Source organism: Herpailurus yagouaroundi, unplaced genomic scaffold (assembly GCF_014898765.1).
Source record: "Herpailurus yagouaroundi ecotype Mexico unplaced genomic scaffold, PumYag 28, whole genome shotgun sequence".
NCBI lineage: Eukaryota > Metazoa > Chordata > Mammalia > Carnivora > Felidae > Herpailurus > Herpailurus yagouaroundi.
In genome coordinates this window covers 148,929,109-148,951,211 of record NW_024412376.1, presented here as the reverse complement: position 1 = coordinate 148,951,211, position 22,103 = coordinate 148,929,109, and the positions used below count along the sequence as shown (strand labels likewise).

The 22,103-nt window shown below is 45.9% G+C and overlaps 1 long non-coding RNA gene across 1 annotated transcript in view; it reads left to right on the top strand.

Moving 5' to 3' along the window:
* Positions 1-21,591, top strand: part of LOC121037435 (uncharacterized) — a 57,146-nt gene extending 35,555 nt beyond the window's left edge. Inside the window, exons 3-4 of the long non-coding RNA XR_005793781.1 lie at positions 20,698-20,799; positions 21,323-21,591. This is a non-coding gene — a long non-coding RNA (uncharacterized LOC121037435). The remainder of the gene's footprint in view (positions 1-20,697; positions 20,800-21,322) is intronic.
* Positions 21,592-22,103: the final 512 nt, after the last annotated feature.

Sequence of the window (22,103 nt, the reverse complement as noted above, 5' to 3'; positions counted from 1 at the left end):
ATGAAACACAAGCCCTTCATATATGGTCCTGCCACTTCAGCCATTGTACTTTTTCTGTCACTGTCCTAAACTAGGCCCTAAAATCTAGCCACTGAACTACTCAGAGGTTCCTGAATAAACCAAATATTTTGGCTTCATTCATGTTATTTTCCTTTAATTTTCTTTTCTTTTTTTTTTTTTTTAAGTTTATTGATTTATTTTGAGGGAGAGAGTGCATGAGTGAGCACGGGTAGGGGAGGGGCAGAGAGAGAGGGAGAAAGAATCACAAGCAGGCTCCGCACTGTCATTGCAGGGCCCAAGGTGGGACTCGAACCCTCGAACTATGAGATCATGACCTGAGCCAAAATCAAGAGTCAGACGCTTAACGGACCGAGCCACCCAGCTGCCCCATTTTCCCCTAATTTAACTCCTGTGACAAAAATTTATCTATCTTTAAAGACAAAATGAAAAAGAAATCGCCATTTCAGACATCCAATTTCTTTCTTGACTCTTCTATTTTAAGGAAAATGAATCACTCCTTTTTTTTTATGTCCCATGGTCCTTTTACTCTATCATCCATGACCTTATTGATCTTCCTGATCAACAAGCATACCATATTTTCTGATAAGTATAATAATACTAATGAGGAAAATGGATAAAATATTTTAAATCAAGACTCCATAGCACATCTGACAATATATTATAATTACAGTATATTAAAATGCTCTGTCATCCTCTCCATAAGCACATTAGGCAGTAAAATATAATTACCATAGTTCCTTGATTTGAAGACACTATTGGTTTTAAGATGGCACGTTTATTTACTAATGACTTTTTAAAAGAACCGTTAAACTACATCAAATTTTTTAAACTACCAAACTTCTCCAGATCCTCACGTTCTACTTTTTTGTTTAGTATTACAAAGTTTGAGTGTAAGTCTTCAACATACTGAAAATCTAAGGGTCCTTCTGAATCACATCTCAACACCTGCAGTTTGCCTACCATTGTGGTTTAGTTCATGATCAGGTTGTAATCTGAACTGATGACGGTGACCTCCTTAGGACCTTTAGGTAAGACCATTAAGTACTGAAGTATATTAAACATTATCAGAGTTTTGTCTTTGTTTCTTATTTTGTTAAACTCAGAGTCTTGATTGCTCCATTACTGAAAGTTAAATGGCTTCTCTCTAACTGACAGGAAGATTCAAACAAAGAAACTTCTAGAACCTGAGTGACAATTCTTCATGGTGTGTGAATTGGTCACACCCATCTCTCCCAGGTTTGGGAAGTTCTGTCAGCTATTCCTGAGAGACTCGGCTGTTTGTACTGCCTGTGATCGCATTGTCTGTTGAAGAGAGGCTCTTTTCTTTGTGTCCAATATTAATGTTTTTTTTTTAATTTTTAAAAAGATTTTATTTTAAGTAATCTCCACATCCAATGTGGGGCTTGAACTTACAACCTCAACATCAAGAGTCGCATGCCGTACCCACTGAGCCAGCCAGGCGCCCTGATATTATTTTGTTTTAATGCTTCATCACAACATAATCTTCTGAAAGACATTTGAAGCAACAATTAAAAATCCAAAGTTCAGTTATAGTTTTGTCACCAATGGAAATAACTTGCAGAGCCGAGAAAAGGATAAATAGATTCACTGTATGGCACTAAATAGTTCCATGCTTGGGCCTCCCTGCTTGTATTATCCCAGATGGTGACAACTGACTCTTTTGCCTGGCAGTTGGTAGGAAAGTGAGAATGGACGTTGATTGTAAATTGTAAGACACACTCCAATTCCAGAAATATGGAACATGAACACTTTTGCATTTACAATCACAAAATTAAGATGGTTGCCAATGCCTTTGTTTCCTTTGCAAGACTATACACCCCTTAGTTCTGCTATTTCTTCAGTTTCATCTCTGTGTTGCTAAAGTCCAGTATGGTGCTTGGTATGTATTACGTGCTCAGTAAAGACTGTAGAAATAAGTGGGTAAATGCAAACTAGAAGCTAGTCAGGTAACTAATGGCACATGTTCATCTATCAGTTATTTAGTTGGACTGACATGGGTTTGGAAGAGTGGTTCTTGATTTATTCTTCCTCGTTCCATGGATTGTGATGGAGATGTTTTATTTCTCAATTTGAAGAAGTTCTTCTCAAATTCACGAGTAAAAAGCTCACATAAATGGATAGAATTTTCTCACTTAATGGGGCGCCTGGGCGGCTCAGTTGGTTAAGTGTCCGTCTTCGGCTCGGGTCATGATCTCGCGGGTCGTGAGCTCAAGCCCTGTGTTGGGTTCTGTGGTGACAGTTCAGAGCCTGGAGGCTGCTTGGGATTCTGTCTCTCTGTCTCTCTCTTCACCTTCCCTACTTGTGCTCTGTCTCTCTCTTTCTCCCTCCCTCAAAAATAGACATTTAAAAAATTTAAAAAAAAGAACTTTCTCACTTAAACTGTTTATTAATCTTTGAAATGTGCTTCTATTTCTCTAATAGGTTTCAGTTTACAAGCAAGTGAATAAACAAATAGCAAACAAATAGTAACAGGGCACTTTAGAAATATCTGATAGCTCTTATGTCCAGAGATTGATTTTTCAAGGAAAGGTGTGCTGAAGGCTGTGATTCTCTATTGCATATCCATACACGTGCGGGACACAGGCTAGTAAAGTCGTTATTGGCTGATCTGATAGAATTAAATAAACCAGTATTTCATGGTGCTATTCTCAGCTGCCCTGTCTTCCCAGAGGCTCTTTAAAGAGGGAGGCATGGGGGCGCCTGGGTGGCGCCGTCGGTTAAGCGTCCGACTTCAGCCAGGTCACGATCTCGCGGTCCGGGAGTTCGAGCCCCGCGTCAGGCTCTGGGCTGATGGCTCAGAGCCTGGAGCCTGTTTCCGATTCTGTGTCTCCCTCTCTCTCTGCCCCTCCCCCATTCATGCTCTGTCTCTCTCTGTCCCAAAAATAAACGTTGAAAGAAAATTAAAAAAAAAAAAAAAGAGGGAGGCATGAAAAGCCTGAGAGTGCAGTGTTCTAGTCAGACATTGCTATGGGACAAACTATCCCAAGCTTCTTGGCTTAAACCAACAACCATTTTGGGAGATCTCACAATTTAGGGCCTGAGACATTGAGGCAGGGGTCAGCAGAAGTATTCCGTGCGGCATCACCTAAAAGCACTCGGCAGTATCCAACTGAAGGCTGGGCTGGCCGGAAGGGCTCAAGTTGGCCTTAACTCACACGTCTGGTGGCTCAGCAAGTTGGACGAAACACGGAGTTCAGCTGGGGCTGGCCACTGGCGTGCCTACGTGTGGCTTTTCTGTCATGGTGGCCTCAGGGTAATTTGTGTTCTTACGTGGCAGCCCAGGACTGCATGATCGTTTATGAGCCAATCTCAGAATCGTGTCGTGGCACCTCCGTCACGTTCTATTGGTCCTAGCCTGCCCGGACTCGAAAGGAAGGGACACGCATCAAAGGAATGAGCATCAAAGGATTGGCAGGTTTGTTTCAAAACAGCATGGAGGTGGGGAGAATCCAACAGGAAGCCAGATGTATGGGGGGGGAAGACTATGTGTCCCTCAAACCCGCAGGGCGTGATGAGGCTGCAAAGCGGAAAGATGAAAACGAGGTCAATCTGATAATGCGGTCCCTGGAAACCACTATTTCCTCTCCTAAACAACTCAGTCTTTTCCTGTTCTACAGATCCCTTCTCCAAACCCTGACCAGCGATCCCTGTGTTCCTGGTCTTTCCTCGGGTACAGGTGGCTGCTTCTTCTTCTTCTTCTTCTTCTTCTTCTTCTTCTTCTTCTTCTTTTAAGTTTCTTTATTTATTTTTGAGAGAGATAGTGAGCAAGCAGAGGAGGGGCAGAGAGAGAGAGGTAAGAATCCCAGACGGGCTCTACACTATCAGCACAGAGCCCAACTCGGGGCTTGATCTCACAAACCATGATATCGTGCCCTGAGCCTAAATCAAGAGTCGGCTGCTTAACTGATTGAGCCACCCAGGCACCCAGGGTAGAGGCTTCTGCTCAGTTTCCTGGTCCACGCGTTGCTAAAACTCTGGGGGCTTTGGGACAGTGGGGGCATGGACAGACTCAGGGCTTCCCTGGCTTCATTAAACTGCCGACAGTTCCTCCATTTTCATCAGGGGGTCTCAGCTCTGTCTTCTGGATCCTGTCTTCCTTTGTTATTTCCTCCCCCATCTTCGGTCTCTTTCCTCTTCCGATTACTTTCCCGTTCCTAGATTTCTAGTTCCCCCAGGGTTCTCTTGAGGCTTTCCCGAAACCCAAGTTTTTCACCCCAAATTTCCCCAGCAGCAACTCTCAGGATAGCTGCTTGCTGAACTGTCAGGAAATCTGCAAGCTCATTAGCTTTCCATGGATAGCCTCAACTTGGCTATGGTGCTGCCGCCATAAACCAGCCAGCCCTCTCTGCCCCAGAACAGGTTGTTAAACACTTACCAGCACACCGTGGCCCACCTCGTTATGATTTCATTCTCTCTCCCTTTGCCTCCCCCCAGCTCTGTCTGAATTTAACTCGGCAATCACCATTCCCACTTGCCGTGGGGTCGCAGAACATGAGTACTTGAAAACGTTAAAAAAAAGGGGGGGGTGTTATAAAAGGGTTAAGGGCAAGTGGTTTCGCTTCTCTAAGCCCTCATCTCCTGTCTGTAAAGTGGTGACAACCCCATCTTTCTTGTAGGCGGTGGCGGCGTGAGACCTGGCCGTGCAGATCCGTACTCAGCAAATAACTCCGTGCTTATTGGCTCACAGCCCCCTGCCGTTCCCCGCCCCGCCCAGCCGTGGGTTATTCATTTATTCGCGGATACTTTTTGGAGTTGTGTGAAAAGCTGGCACTAGTGATTCATCAGTGACGTGTGTTCCTAGTTGAGGAAAATCATTTTAATGGTGGAAAAAGCTCACAGCCATCCATCCACACCCGTTTATACCATGGCGAACTGTGAAAACTGGTTCTCTTTCTGCAATGCTAGACCCTGGGCAGTTTGTAGGCATTCTGAATACGAATTCTTGGATTGTTACCCATGCTGGTGTTCTTTGACTTGGACAAAGCTATTATTCTGCTGGGAGTACCTACATAGCATGCGTCTACATTTGACCTTGTCCTAATTTTGCAGGACTAACTTCCCAATGTGTTGAGGTCATTGTGCATTGAGATCTGATAGGAGTCAGTGGGGCAGAATATGTTAATAGCCCTTCTCCCCTCTACCCCAGACTCTGAAACACACACATCCTATTCTATGCATCATCTGATGTTTACAACGGCTTTCGCCCAATGGAATTCCTATCTGATTCTTCCTAAAAGACTAGTTTTACTTGGGAAAAGAAATATTTTCTTATGCTAGTGTTACTATATTGATGAGATTAATCACCCCCTACTTTTAAAAATGCATATTTTAGGGGTGCCTGGGTGGCTCAGTCGGTTAAGCATCCAACTTAGGCTCAGGTCACGATCTCCCGGTTTGTGGGTTCGAGCCCCGCGTCGGGCTCTGTGCTGACAGCTGGGAGCCTGGACGCTGCTTTGGATTCTGTGTCTCCCTCTCTCTCTGCCCCTCCCCTGCTCGTGCTCTGTTTCTTTCTTTCTCTCAAAAATAAGTAAACATTAAAAAAAGTTTAATGCGTATTTTAATAGCTAACAAGGATGTCAAGAAACGTATAAAATCAAAATAAAAGGAAAAAATAGAGGTTAGCAGTCAGACTTTTGGAAATGCCAAGGACCTTTTTTTTTGCTGCTCCATGGATCCTATGGTCAATTTCATTTTAAAGTCAGGTTAATGAAGCATAATTTACAAGGGGTAAAATTGACCCATTTTAGTGTCCAGTTCTACGACTTTTGACACATGCGTACGGGTATAGAACATTTCCATTCCTCCCCCAAATTCCCTAAGGCCCCTGGTAGCTGGCCCCCTTCTCCCATCGCAAGCCCAGGCAATCGCTGATCTGTTTTCAGTTCCCACAGTTTTACCTTTTCCAGAAAGTTATGTTAATGGAATCATACAGTATGTCGCCTTTTAACTCTGGCTTCTTTTACCCAGCTAATGCATTTGAGATGCACCATGGTGCATTTGCACCGGTGGTTTGTTCTTCATTATTGCTGAACAGTATTCCACTGTGTGCACATACCACAGCGTGTTTATCCATTCACCAAGTTGAAGGACATGTGGGTTGTTTCCAGGTTTGGGTGATTATGAATCAAGCCACTATACATGTCTTCATACAGACTTTTATATGAACATAGGTCTTTATGTCCCTTGGGTAAACCCATGGACCATTTCCTTGGCTTCCCACGACTCCAATGGTTCCCCTATATCTGTTGCCTTAATCCGTGCCTGGAGAGTTGAGTACTGTTTCCACTTCAAGCGGAGACGAGTGGGTTCCAAAGTCAGGGAGAAGTTTCAGTATTTAGGTCTCCAGACCACTGACATACCCTCGATGGAGACAGGAAAATAAATAATAAGCAGAGAAATAGATGGAGGAAGGAGAAATGAGAACGAATAAGGCGAGTGAGCATGAGACAAGTCTCCTATGTCAGGTGCTGTAATTAAGGGCTTCTTCTTAATTAGCAGCCCAGCTGCCTATAAAATTGAATTGTGCTTCTCTGCTTATAAACTGGAATCGTGACTCACTGAATTATGATGTGCTTAAATCCACTCTTGCCATTTGTGTGTATGAGCTAATGCATTGCAGCTGATATCTGGACCAAAGTGAAATGATTAGGAGGTCTCTGGTCATCAGAGATTTTTATTAATAATCCTACTTGAAGAACAATAATAGCTAACACTTACTGAGCACTTGCGTGTAGCAGAAGCTGTCCTCGGGACTTCACATAGACGAATTCCCTTAATCATTACAACCTTAAGGGCCAGAAATAACTTTCCCTCCTTTACAGATTTTGCAGAATCCGAGGCCCAGAGAGGTTAAGGACAGGTAGGAACTGGACAAGCCGCTTACAAACACGGGCCATCTGGCTCGAGAGCCCAGTTGCTTAGCCACTGGGCTGTCCTGTCCCTATCTGCCTGCCATTATGAGCCAGGCACTTGGCTCTCTTTGGTCTTCATCCTGGCCCAGCAAGGTGACTTCTCATGATCCCTATTTTTCAGATGAGAGAATTGAGACTCAGAGAAATTAAATAACTAGGGCAAGGTCTCCTGACTGGTGGGTCATGGAGCGGGGAACATAATCCAAGCCAATCTTCGTGCTCTCTACCACCCTTCCCTGCCTCTAATAAAATTACCTGGTTTACCTTGGACTTGACCTAAGTTGAGAGGCTGTCGAAGACATGAAATGAAGATGAATTTGTCTGATTCTCTGTTAACCTGCTGTCTAGGCTCAGCACGTGCTGCCCGCATGTTTCCTGCTAGGAGCTTGTTCCGCTCAGACTCCTGGCCCCGGGGAGCATCTCTATGGGGAGCAGGCAGCCTATTGTAAAAATATTCTGATTTTTACCTGGCCCTTTCTCGAACAATAAACTCCCCTAGGGAGGTTGGGGAGAAAAAAAAACCCCAAAATAAATACTTGTTAAGGATATATTTATAATATAAGTCCTGCTGCATTCGACTCAAATTTCTTTAATAGGCCGCTTATTCTGAGCACCGTGCTTGCTCTAATTAGTTTTTTCATCATGTGATGCTGGTCTCTGGAGGAAGAGAGAGCTTGAAAGTTTGAGCAGCAGCTACGGGTATAAAACCACCAAATAAGCCCATCATTCCCTTGGCTGAGCTTCTGAGAGGGGGAGGGTGATGGCCCGCCTGGTCCTTATCAATCACACGTTCCACAGAAATGCTCTGACGTGGGGGAAGCTTGCTTTTTATTATTTATTTTATCATTATTGGGCATCTTCTTTGTGCTAAGCTCTGTGTTCAGCACTTTTGGATGCTTGCTATCTCCGGTTCCCACAACAGACTTTATGTATACATTTGTCTCTCTTCTGAATTATGGGCTCCTGAGTGTAGGAAAATATGTCCTCAAGGATGAATTGGTTCTGGTTTTCTATCATCCAGGAGCCCCTAGTTTAGCAGGAGAAACTGACACACACACACACACACACACACACACACACACACACACGATCTGAAAATATGGCACACTGTGATAGTGCAATATTATTATAACAATAATAAACATTTAAGGAAAGGGTATCATGGTCCCGGCACTATGCTAAATCCTGCACATGTTTATATGCTTCTTTAATCCTTAGTAAAATCGGCACTGTATCAGTCAGCTATGGCCATAATAATGCTGTGTAACGACCATAAAACCTCAGCGGCACGCAACAACGTTTCTTTTTGCTCACAAGTCTGTGTATCACCTGGGAGCTTCCGCTTCTGGGGCAGCCGGCGGTTGGCTGAGACACCTCAGCTGGGTTCTCTCCTGCCTCTGGGCAGCCAGGGACTGGCCCGTTTGGGAAGGTCTGAGATGAAATGTTTTGCCTCTGTTTTACTCAGTCTCTGCTCCTCCAGCATTCTCATGACAGTGTTGGGATTCCAAGGAGCGTAGAAACCTCTGGAGGCCGAGACTCGAAGCTGGCAGACGGTCGATTCTGCTACATTTGCACTTGGCCAAAGCAAATCTACAAGGGTGCATTGCCCAGATTCAGGGAGTGGGCAATAGGCTCCACCTCTTGATGAGAGGCACGGCACAGTTACATGTAAAGAGTGTGGCTACCAGAGGGGTGAAGAATTGTAGCCAGCTTTGCAACCTACCCAGGGACTATTATCCCTCTTTTACAGATGAGAGGACTGAGCCATTTAGAAGTACCTGAGCTCACACAGAAAATTGTAACCTGCTCACTAACACACACCTTTTTGCCTTCGTCTTTCAAAGAAGCCACCTACACCCTAGCCCTTGTTTCTGCTTGTGTCAGAAATCAAACCAGGTCGCCTTGATGGGTACGATATTGACAGATGGAGGGAGGCTGGTGCAGGGGTGTAAGCACAGGGTCTTGCTTGAATAAGGTCTTGAAGCTGCTCTAAGCTGGTCTATTCTGTGCGTATACAAGTGCTCCCCAGAACATAGGATTGATCCTGTAACAGCGGCACACGTGTTAGCAAACACGACGGGCACCCCTTACCTAGTTACTCATTATGCATGTTTATATTTTCTCTTTCCTTTTTATTTATTTTTTATTTTTTTTAATGTTTATTAATTTTTGAGAGAGACAGAGACAGAATGCGAGTGGGTTAGGGGCAGAGAGAGAGGGAGACACAGAATCCGAAGCAGGCTCCAGGCTCCGAGCTGCCAGCACGGAGCCCGATGCGGGGCTTGAACTCACGAGCTGTGAGATCATGACCTGAGCCGAAGTCAGACGCTCAACCGACTGAGCCACCCAGGCGCCCCTCTCTTTCCTTTTTAAAACATTAACTTTACTAGTTAAAAAAGAAATTCAGGTGGACTGTAGAAAAATTGGGTGTGCAAAAGTTAAGTAAAAAGAGAGAAAAAACACATACTCCTCCCACACAGGCCATTTCCGCTAAGTTTTCTTCTGTATTTTCTTTTGGTTTTTTCTGGTAGGCATATTTTAGTGTATTTCATAAACGTTACATATTCAATTCTGTCTTCTCATTTTTCCCTTACTATCAGAGCAAAAGCATTTTCCACTACTGACAAACCTTTAGAAATAGGACTTCTCATGACTGTTTTATATTATGTGAATATCACATAGTTTTACTTAGGCATTTCCCCCACTTCTGGACACTGAGTCTAAGTTTTCTTTGTGCAAACATGGCTGCATCGGCATCTTTGTTCAATCACAGATTATATATTAATCTCAGATCATTCCTTTTCAGATTGATCCCTAGATAGAACTAGTAGGTTACAGGATTCACAAGCTTCTGGCCACCAAAATCTTAACTTTAACATTTAGGTTTTGCTCAGCATAGATATCCGTCTCAGTACCTGAAGAGGAACGTCTTTCATATAATCAAAATAGATTTATTGAGCACCTATTATGTACAGGCATGATTCTAGGTACTGAAGACACAGCAATGAACTAAACAGACAAATCCCTGACCTGGGTAACTACAAGATGAACCTTGAACAGCTGCTAATGTGCAGAGAGTAAGGAAGCACCCCCAAAAGGTTGAATGCACGCCTCAAGGACACAGAGCCCGCTCAAAAGGGTTCCCGCCAGCAAAATCTGGGACATTTAAGTGCCAAATAATTAGAGACAATAGTGAATTATAAATCACTAAAAAATAGAAATAGATGAATCCGTTTTAACAATGGGCAGATAAGGGAGAAGGGAGGGCTCTTGCTTCCAGTAAAAGGCCACCTCCCCCTGGTAAGTGTGCATGGAGCGCTAACGTTAGAGATCCCCTCTTACCAGCACCACAACGAAGGTAGGCTCAGGCAAGGACCGCCAATGTTTCTCAACCTAGGAGGTAATTTTCATAAGCAACAGGAGATTTGTATGGGCTTAAGTGTCTCTCTAGAGATTGGTCATCAGTGATTATTATAGTGCCGAAGTCAGACATCACCTTGACCAGATGATTAAAACTGACATCACCCAGGAGGGGCAGGTGCATGCTGTGTAGCTCCAGATGTCCTTTATTGAGAAGGATACACATCGCCTATGGCAGATTTTGGCAGGGAATGTAGATCCGGAAGCTAACTATGAGGACACAGCACATGAACTCCAAATGAGGAAACTTCTATTGAGAGACAGACGGAGACAGAGAAGCCCCCTAGTCTTCAAAAGTGCCGATGTCATAAAATACAAAGGAAGGCTGGGAGGGAGAAATGCTATAAAGTACAGAATTGGGTCAATTGACATTTTGGGCCGATTGACATTATTGGGTCAATTGTCAATTGGAATATAGCAAGTAGATTAAAGTGTTTTAGCAGAGTTAAATGTACTAAAGTTGATACCTGTACTGTGGTTATTTAGGAGAATATCCCAGTTCTTGGAAAATATACACGGAAGTAACTAGAAGTGATAACATGGTTATATAAGAGGGAAGGAGTATGTTATAAGGGTGAATCTGGGAAAAGGCTGTTCTTTGTACTATCTTTATGTTGGCCACTTTTCCGTGTTTGAAATTATCTCCAAATAAAAAGTTACGCAAAAAACCTCTGACCTCATTGAGCTGGCATGCATTAGGATTACAAAAGGAGTGGACAATAACTGAACCCCCATACTGCAATGGAAGCTGCTTGAACGTTTTTCTAAACACGTACTTACGCCTAATCACTTCTAGTATCACCTTCTAGTACCCTCTCTAGGCTAGGATGGGGATCCTCAACCAAAGGAGTGGAGGTTCTCCGTCGGCACCTCGCTTCTTCGTGTGTCTGTCCACCTCTCTTCCCTCCATTGTTCTACGTGGTAGTATTTCTCAATTTCAGGGCTTTGACCGTCAGGCCCCAGCCAGGACGGTGGGAACCTTCTGAGTATTTACAACAGGGAGGGGCACCCGGCTGGCTCAGTCGGTTAGGCATCTGGCTCTTGATTTCAGCTCAGGTCATGATCTCATGGTTAGGGAGTTCAAGCCCTGTGTCAGGCTCCTCGCTGACAGTGCAGAGCTGCTAGGGATTCTCTCTCTCTCTCTCTCTCTCTCTCTCTCTGCCCCTCCCCTGCTCACTCGCTCTCTCAAAATAAATAAACTTTGTTTTAAACAGGGAACTTAATGCTGGCATCGTTTGGTCGGGTGATGGAAAAGTTGAGAAGACAAAGGGGAGAGTGAAGTGGCCCAGAGATTTGCAAAGGCAGAAAGCCACTGCCACCCCTTTGGAAGGACAGAGGGAGACGGCAGTGCTGCTAGAATCCAGGGGCTGGGCGGGGCTCACCTGGCAGGTGCAAGGACCACCGCAAGTCTGTCTGTCTGCGCCAGGCGGTGCTGCTGCTGCTGGAGGAGGAGAGGCGGTTCAGAGGCAGAGGGAAGACCCTGCTTCTCCCTTCCTTGCGTTCCGGTCTCTCACTACTGCCTCCTAGTGGCTGCACCCAATGTGAGCCCCCTAACAGGGCAACCTGGGAAAAGCAGCTGGTCAGGGTGAACCCATCTCTCACCCTCTTTTTTTTCTTTTTTTTAAGAGTTCTTTTTTTTTTTTTTTTAAGTTTATTTATTTTTGAGACAGAGGGAGAGAAAGACAGAGAGCAGGGGAGGGGCAGATCATGACCTGAGCCCAGATCAAGAGTCAGACACTTTAACCCACCGAATCCCCCCACCCCCTGGGGCGCCCCTATCTCTCACCCTCTTAACACACATACTTTGCAGGATACAGAGCAGAGGAGAGGAAAGGTGGAGAAATGGATCTCAGGACACCCACTCCCCTCTCTTTATTGTGATTTGCAGATAGTCCCTGGCTTTGCATACACAATGTTCAAAATCCCCTCAACATGTTATCTTTAGGGAGGCGTGGCTTCTCGCATATCTTGTAAGGTATATTTTTGGTCTAATTTCTCGGGTCCGTGACTCTGTCTCCCTACACAAAGTTCACCCCCTGTTGGCTGCTATCCCTGGAGGCTGACCTCCACCAGCTGTGGCTTCTGTGGTGGGGCAGAGCTGTCTCAGAAGTCTTGTCTAGTGTTCACCTTAGAGTTTCTACTGTGGCTGCGTCTTTGGGCGTATTAATCATGCACCTCTCACTCTCTGTCTCTCTGGTCCAGTTATAATTTCCCAAATGCCATCTGTAACTATGTGAGCGGTGTTTGAACCCCCTTCGGTGGAAAGAGTCTCTTCATCTGGGACCTGGTCTGAACGCGGAGTTCCCCATCATGCACGTCCTGTGTCCCATGATTGAACACAACCCCGCTGTCACCACTCTGCCACAGTCACGTCATGCCCAGTGTTTTTTTTTAGCCTGTACTCTTTTGCGGTCTTGTATCCAGGAGTGGAAATGATGGGAGCTGGGCTCCCATTTTCCCTGGAAAAGGCATTCATTCTTTCCACATCCACACTACAGACGACCGGAATATTTGAAACAGGGACATATTGGAAGGAGCACGGTGGGAGGACAGGTAAACCCTCTCTATCTCACGGTGACTAAATGTCAGCTATCTAGAAGCCCCCAGTTCTCCCAGCCCGCGGTCATGATGCCCTTTAAGATTTCAAGAAGGTTCACTCAAATTTTCCCATCTCACTTTTGTCCCAGATCAACATCCTTCCCAAAATCTTTTACGCTTTTCTCTGTGGCTTTAATTTCCTCCTGGCCACCTCTGGTTTCAGTTTCTTGCTTTCATATAATTCCCCACCTCCATTCTACGTCCTCTGGTAGAGGGGGGGAAGCTCTTCCTTTTCCACATCGCCTGATTGATTTCGTTCTTAACATCGCACCGGTCTTTGACCTGAGAGGCCATTGTGTTCCAAATGCATAGCCACGAAGTGGCTTCCCAATCCTCATTGGATTGTGGCCAGAGTGAGAGATAAACATGTATCGATTAAGGTTGATCTGTTTCAGGCTTCCCTGCTACCACAGCTAGTACTGTTTACTCAAATACACACACTCCCCTCGAAGTCCCTCTTGACACAAGGCGTAGGAAGCTTCTGGCGATATTTTGATTGTATGGGGGTTGCTTTTAACTCAATACAGCACAGGCACACACATGCATACACACCCCAACTTAAAATTAAACATTAAAATCCCTATTCTCGGGGCGCCTGGGTGGCGCAGTCGGTTAAGCGTCCGACTTCAGCCAGGTCACGATCTCGCGGTCCGTGAGTTCGAGCCCCGCGTCGGGCTCTGGGCTGATGGCTCAGAGCCTGGAGCCTGTTTCCGATCCTGTGTCTCCCTCTCTCTCTGCCCCTCGCCCGTTCATGCTCTGTCTCTCTCTGTCCCAAAAATAAATAAACATTGAAAAAAAAAATTTTTAATCCCTATTCTCGATGGCCGTTGGCCATGAGCTTCTTACTGGCTGGTCTTCCGTATAAAACCATGATCTAGGGGCACCTGGGTGGCTCAGTCGGTTGGGCGTCCGACTTCGGCCCAGGTCATGATCTTACGGTTCGTGGGTTCGAGCCCCGCGTCGGGTTCTGTGCTGACAGCTCGGAGCCTGGAGCCCGCTTCGGATTCTGTGTCTCCCTCTCTCTCTGCCCCTCCCCAGCTCGTGCTCACACTGTATCTCTGTCAAAAATAAATAAACTTTAAAAAATAAAATCATGATCTATCCCCATATTCTACCTTCTTTCCTTTTTGTCATCTCTCCTTACGTCCTCCATTTTAGCAGACAGCCCCCAAACTAGCCACTGACCGCCAACGTGTGCACAGGACGGGGCGGGAGTGGGGTGGGAGGGGAGAACGCCACGGGAGGGTTAGACCGATAGGTGTCCCTTGTGAAGAGGACAAAGTAAACACGATAAAAATTGAGAATAACCTGGACAATTTTCTGCTCCCCCAAACATCCACCTCATAGCCTCTGATTCTGTGCTTTGTTCTTTTAGACCCTGAAAGCTTTTTGGTCTTCAATAATTCTCTATTAAAATGCAAATACCTACTGGGAGTTGTTAAGCCTTATTAGTTAATAGTTGACTGTTGCAGGAGCATAGGATCCTGCTTTAATGGGGTCAGATCGGCAGCGGGATGGGGGGGGGGGGACACACAGATTCAGGAAGGAGACAGAGTATTTATTGAAGGGGCGGTTATTTGGCTCTTTCTTATATTTTGACCAGAGGGAACTCTGCTCCCCATTATCCAGAACCCTCTCTTTGCCTTCGGAAGACAAGTAGTTTGAAAATGGTTGTTTTGTTTCTCCTTGACCTGAGCACAAATTGAATTAAGGAGAGAGGCTGGGGTGTCTCTGCTTCCCCATGCCTAAATTAGAAAGGGTAAAAGTAATCCAAGGAAATTACCACAGTGAATCCCCCTCCAGTCTAATTTTAGCTCCATTTCGTAGCACCCGTCCCGTGGGCCACAGGTGGCCCCCGTGGCTCAGCGGACCGCAGCAAAGCCCAGACATGGCCAGGATGATGAGTGTGCTTCCTCTGCGGTGGGAGGGAAGCTGAATCCCTATGAGGTGGACTTGCCCAGGTGAGCCCACTAGGGAGCACCCAAAGAGAGTGCAAGTGCACACTGCCAGTGGGTCCCAAGCCCTGGGCAAACCGCAGAAACCCAGCGGGACCTCTAGAGGGAATGCAGGATCCGTCCATCAGCGGAGTCCCCGGGCAGCATCTTCTTCGTCACCTGTGCTCTCCACGGCGCCCGCCACAGCAGGAGCCAAGTCTCCTTCATGTCCAAGTGTAGGCGCATAACGGCGTTGAGCGCCACGAACAGGTGACATCGCGGGACCATTCCGAAGCAGAAGTGGAAGATAACGTGAGGTCTTTGCCACCTTCCCGCCCCTTTCCTCCAGAATTCAGTTTTCCCTTTCAGATTGGCTATTCAAAATAAGTTACAACCAGCAAGGCATCAGCACCCGCCAAGGTGCAAACAGCCTTGCTCGGAAGCAGGGTCCCCGGAGCCACCTGTTGTGCCCCATTAACTCTTTCGTTCCCGGGGGTCGGGTTCCACGGGGGCCAAGGCATGCCCAGTTGGCTCAGAATAGCATTATCCACCAGTGTGGAAGCATTCCAATATTTTAACAACCTCTGGCTGTCCTGGCGTGCCCTGCCCTGCTCCAAGCACCCTGCTCTAAGCTCGGAAGATGTGCTGAAAGTGAGCCTAAGAGACTTCAGCTGTCAGCGGGCCTATGCCCTTGAGGGGGGGGGGGGGGGGGGCCAGGGAGCTCAGTCCTAGAGCGGAGCTGGGGGTTTTACACAAGAGGCTCAGGACCTTGTGGCTCAAGAAGGCAATGTCTGGCAGGTCAGGCCACAGCCTCTCCTCGCTGCGGGAGGCATGGGCACCGGTTTCGGTACCCTGGGAACTCCCTGCAGCCTGTAGCAGTCCCGGAGAAAGGCCTCCTCTGCCATCGAGGTATTCGCTCTCTGTGCTTTCTAGCTTTTCCTTAGCTTATTTCCACCATTGAAGGGAAACTTCCTTCCCCCCTCTCCACAACCCCTAGCCCCCTTTTCAAGGAAAAAAAAAAAAAATCTCTAGGCAAGCCCACCTCTGCTGCTTGCTGGAGAAAGGGGAGGAACTGCTTCTGTTGTGTGCACATTAGATCTGGCTCACTTTTCCCACCTCCGTCCTCCTTCGTGCCTCAGACCTGTCCGTCTGGTACAGGCGTAGGGAACTGTGATTCACAGGGGTCTTTACATGTAATCGTGGGCCGGCTCGGTGGGGGTGGGGAGACAGAAGGAGGAGAGCCGGGAAGTGAGCTATTTTCAGTTTGTCAAAAATCCAAATGGAAATTATAGATGAACGCAATACTCTTGTGTGCAACTAGGGAAATCCGACTTGAGCCGGCTTAGGGGGGAGAGAAATGGAATTATTGGCTCATGAAATCAATCCACAGGAAGAACTCGGGTATGCTGAGCCTTGGGGACAGCTGGAACGGGGGCCTCAAATGTCACCAGGACATTCTCTCATTCTCTAGCTCTATTACCTGTGTTGTCCTCTGAGTGTGGGCTTCATTCTCGAGACTAGTGGTTCTCTGCCAGGGATGGAGAGGGATTTTACCCCGCAGGGGGCACTTGGAGATGTCTGGGGGGAGGGAGGCATCCAGTGGGTGGAGGCCGCAGATGCTGCTAAACATACTACGATGCACGGAACAGCCCCCAAAACAAAAAGTTATCTGACCCCAAATGTCCATAACAGTTGAGAAACCTGCTCCAAGATCCCAGGGGGACTGAGACTTGCTCATTCTGATCCAAATGTCAAAAATCAATGAAAAAAAAAAGAGAAACCTTATGATTTCACCTTTACGTGGAATCTAAAAAACAAAACAAATGAACAAACCAAACAAAACGTGAACAGACTCACAGGTACAGGAAACAAGCTGTTGGCTACCAGAGTGGGGACCGGGTAGGGGGATGGGCAAAATAGGCGAGGGGGATTAAGCAGTACAAACTTCCAGTTACAAAGTAAGTGAGTCATGGGGATGTCATGTGCGGCACTGGGAATATAGTCAATAATACCGTAATAGCTTTGTATAGTAGCAGGTGGTAACTACACTTGTCGTGGGGATGATTTTGTAATGGATGAAAATATCAAATCACTATGATGTGTAACTAAAACTAATAGGCTATTTTATGTCAACTATATTTAAATAATAATTAATAATAATGATAATAATAATAACAAATCCCAGGGAAGTTCTCTGACGGACTCAGCTTGGTCTGGGGGTTCACCCTTAGACTAGTCCAAAAGTCCAGAAAGGTAAGAGTTTAGATCATGAATACCCTATTTATTTATGTTTTATTTTTATTTATTTTTTTAATGTTTATTTATTTCGAGAGAGAGAGAGTGTGTGTGTGTGAGCGGGGGAGGTGCAGAGAGAGAGACACACAGAATCTGAAGCAGGCTCCAGGCTCCGACCCGTCAGCACAGAGCCCAAAGCGGGGCTCGAACTCATAGACCGGAAGATCATGACCTGAGCCAAAGCTGGATGCTTAACCGACTGAGCCACCCAGGTGCCCCATGAATACCCTTTTTAGAACCTCAACGTTGACATTGGGAAGAAGCATTCTCAGAAGAAAAAATGTGAAAAGCAGGTGAAGAAAATATAATACAAAGTTAAACAAAGGTTACTATTGAGTAAGTTCAGTTTATTTGAGAGACAGCATCTTTTAAAACGAGATAGGAGGGGCGCCTGGGTGGCGCAGTCGGTTAAGCGTCCGACTTCAGCCAGGTCACGATCTCGCGGTCCAGGAGTTCGAGCCCCGCGTCGGGCTCTGGGCTGATGGCTCAGAGCCTGGAGCCTGTTTCTGATTCTGTGTCTCCCTCTCTCTGCCCCTCCCCCGTTCATGCTCTGTCTCTCTCTGTACCAAAAAAATAAATAAACGTTAAAAAAAAAATTTTATAAAAAAAAATAATAAAAATAAAACGAGATAGGAGAGAGTAAGTGAAGAGAAGTGATCTTCGGTGGAGTAAAGTTTGGGAACCGTATTACTATTACCCTCCACTAAAGTACTGCACCGGCCAGACCCTTTCCCCCATTCCTCCCATGAAGAGAAGTCCTGGGGGACCCGTTCCCTGCTCAAATCTATGGGTGGTAAGTGGCTATTCAGATAAACTAATTATTGCTAATGTTTAGCTAGCTAATGAGTTATTCCTTCCAGATGACATAATGCCTAACCCCATTACAACGTGCATATCCTTTAAAAGGTCCTTAAAGGAGAAAATAATGGTAGAAATTTCAGGCAAATGGGAGCTTGGTGGGAAGATATTTTTGTTTCGGAGGCCTTAGATTTTGGGTTGTTCCTTTAGGTGGCAGGTGACTCTGTACCTGAATAAGATATGCTCAAGGTCAGCAGTTTCTGAAGGATATTCTACAGAACACTGAGTCCTTGGGGGTGGTACTAAGTGTTGCTGAGAATGAAGATTTCATGAAGGAGGAGGAGAAGGGCGGGGAAGGAAAAAAGAGAAGAAAGACTTCATAATCTGATAAATTGGGAAATACTGGGCTTAGATAAAAATTAGTGGACTTCTTTATTATAGGACTCAGAGCTTTTTTTTTTTTTTTTTTTTTAATGCTTATTTATTTTTGAGACAGAGAGAGACAGAGCATGAACGGGGGAGGGTCAGAGAGAGAGGGAGGCACAGAATCCGAAGCAGGCTCCAGGCTCTGAGCTGTCAGCACAGAGCCTGACGCGGGCCTCGAACTCACGGACAGTGAGATCATGACCTGAGCCAAAGTCGGAAGCTCAACCGACTGAGCCACCCAGGTGCCCCAAGGACTCAGAGCTTTTAACAGAACGGGTACTGTGACCCTCAAGAAGGGAACTCAAGTGAGCAAACTTTTTGGGCCAAGGAACTCTGTTTGCTGAGGCACATTGTACATAGGGTGTGATTACCCTGTCTTATGCCCACTGTCCTTGCACGATTGTGAAAGGCATTCCCTTTCACGCCCCAAAGTGTACCAGTTTGGAGGGCAGATGATATGATTGCCCTATTCTAACAGGAACACACTTTGGGAAATGCTTTTTTTTATTGTCATCTTTATTTGTGGGGAGCAGCTTTCGAATACCACCTTAAATCGGTCTTAGGAAGTCTCCTCTGGGGGCATATTTTCCCAACTGAGGCATGGAGCTTAGAGTTGATTCACAGTGATTTCCAGATGAGCCCAGGATGAGAAAGACTCAGAGCAATGGTTTCCCATCATCCCCCAGAACACTGATAACTTGATCCCTTTCCCCCCATCAGTGTTAGCATTCGAATGCCAGGAAATAAAGCATGGACTGTTTAAAATTGGACAGATTGTAAGGTCATTGCATGGGGAAGGAATTGTTTGGTTGTAAGAGACGGAAACTCAATTTGAGCAGGCAAGAAAAAAGAAAAAAAGTAATTTCAGGAGGAAACTTTTCTAAGTAGAGGACAAATTTCAGCAACCAGAGCACTGTTGGGTACCTTGGGGGCTGGACCCTGTTTCTTGATGTTTCCAGGATTCTCTCATCAATCACAGCTTGTTTCTGCCTTAGCTTCAACACGCCCCACCACAGACCATGCTGCCTCTAGTTGCTGGTGACAGAAGTCAAATTCATGACCTTCAAGTATTCACATAATAAATACTAGACAAAACAAAGACGATTGTTTTAAAATTAGAGCCACGAGCAAAAATGTTAAGCAGCACAGAGTGGTTTCAACGGAGGAGAAGCCCAGAACGGTGGGGGCTTTATTTTAAAGCCAAAGAGAGGGACAGAAAACAATTCCTGTAAAAAAAATCGCCCTTGAAAGTCCTTAAATCACCTATCAAGTACAGTCTATGTGGTTTTATGTCCTTAACGCTCGATATATACAAATGACAGAGGCCTGCAATAATGTGCAGGAAATAATGAATAACGTACAGGCAAAATACAAAATTCCAGATTTCTTACCTAAAAGGCACAAAAGAAATAGAAGAATAAAGAAGAAAATGCAGAACGACTACCGATGGTTTCTTCAGTTGAACACCGGCTAAAGTATGCGGGTTAGAATTAAGGGGCATTTTGTACCAAAAAAGCATCTAGCTTTAAATACTAGCGTGATATTTAGGGCAGAGACCATGAGCCGCCTCCAGGGAGAAGAGCCGTGTTGTGTCGAACCTCCCGCTCATGCTAGCTGGCGAGTGGTTCCCTGAGTGGGAGGTGGAGAAAACTCAGTTGCCCTATTCTGTGTTTGTTTACTTCTCCTTTCTGTTTTCTCCCCCCCCCCTTCTTCTCCTCCTCATCTCGCCTCAGCCTTCTCTCCCTCTCTGTCTCTTCCACTGCCAGCCTTCCCTTTAGACCAATATGGCAAATGGTCGTGGAGAACAGGAAATAGGGTTACACAGGTTTCAACCCCGGGTGGCTCAGTCAGTTAAGCGTCTGACCTCTGCTCTCCGCTCAGCTCTTGATGTCAGGGTCATCAGTTCAAGTCCTGGGTGCAGCCCCTGGCTGGGTGTGAATCCTACTTAAAATGAATAAATGAAATGGATCTCACTACCGAGAGGACCTTGGATGTGACCTTGGAAAGCTCCTTAATCTTTCTGTGCCTCGGACCTAAAACAAGGGCAATGATAGAACACACCCGGTAGTTTTCTTGTGATGATTACATGAGATAATGTGTACAAAGCCACTTAGACAGTGACAGACACCCATAAGCATTACCGTTAAGTCTCTTACACTATTGTTTATTTGTATAATAACACCAACAGGCTCTCTGCTCTCTGAGGAGTTTTCCTGATTTTCACTTTGTTCATTTCCTCCCCTTCCCCAATTTTTACTTTGTTGCTTTGTTAGTTTCAGTTTTTTAATCACTCTCTGGCTGGCTCCTACCTCTTGGAGAGAAAGCCTCTCTCCTTCAGAAGCCACCCAGCGTCCCTCCCTCATCCATTCATTCAGGTGTGCGTTTCACAAGTATTTATTGAGTGACTTCTGTGTCCCAAGCATTATTCCAGGTGCTGGGGATATAGCAGAAAACAAATCAACACAAACCCCTGTTCTCAGAAGCTAATATCCCGGAGGGAGAAGGAGGCTAGGGGGGAAAAAGTTTCAAGTGCCCCTGGTCCCTGGTGTGTTTATGGCTGTCCCCCCATCTCCCGCTCCTGCTTGCTTACATCTCAATCCTGGATGCTACCTCCTTGCCATAAACACTTCGCTCTTGGGTTTATTTGTGAATACCTCAGGTTGTTCCAGAAGGGATTTCAGGCAGCTTCCTTGCCTTTGGGCCTCACTGCTTCCAAGTGGCCTTGTTTCCTCCCCTGAAATGTGCTGTGATTTTCTTCCTAGGTGCTGTTCAGCTTTTCCAAGCGGGATCCACCTCCTGCCTGGTCCTTTCAGAGTCCCTTTCTTTGGTGCAGGCACCAAATCCCAATTTAGCAACACTTGTGATTATAATTAATGTGCTGTTTACTCCCTCTTCCAGATCATTAATGAAGATGTTAAATGAGACCAGAATGAAACCGCGTCCCCGTGGCATCCCGGGAAGACACCTTCCAACAACTTGACACTCTGCCATTTGCTGTTTCATTACCCTTTGTTTACCTTGCACACACAGGCCCTCGCTTTTGAAAGAGGCAGAAAGCTTGATATTTCTATTGCTGCAGAGATGCCACTGAAGGGTGGGGACGTGAAAACCTGGCATATTGTAAATACGTCCTTTTGAGTTTGAAATAAACGTGGATTACAAATTGAGCATTGTCAGTAAATACTTCTTGCTCTCCCTCCTCTCAGATGGCTTTGTTTTCCCTGGACTTTTCTGCAGCTGTTCTGTCTTTTGGAGCAGGGAGAAGGCTAGATGTTTGCTCTTTGCAAAGATGTTGCTTGTATCAGCTTAACTATGAACTGTGAAGTTACTTTGTTACACGTACAGGCTGTGTTCATGGGCTGCATTAAAGCCCTGTGTTTTTGGCCATGTAACCTTGCAGTGCCCTGCTGCACTGACCCTAGCCCAGCCATGTGACTTTCTCTGGCAGGCAGAATTTTGGCAGACATGATGCAGGCATAAGCTTGGGGGAAAAAATGTCTCTGCTTGCATTTTTGCACCCTCCACAGTCGCCATAAAAACATGCCTGGGAGAGCCTGTTGGAAGACAGAACACACGGACAAAGGCCAGTTACCCCAAATGTCCAGTCAACACAACTGGATGACCACCAGATACGTGAATGAGCCCACCCCAGATGAGCAGAGCCTCCTCGCCAACCAAC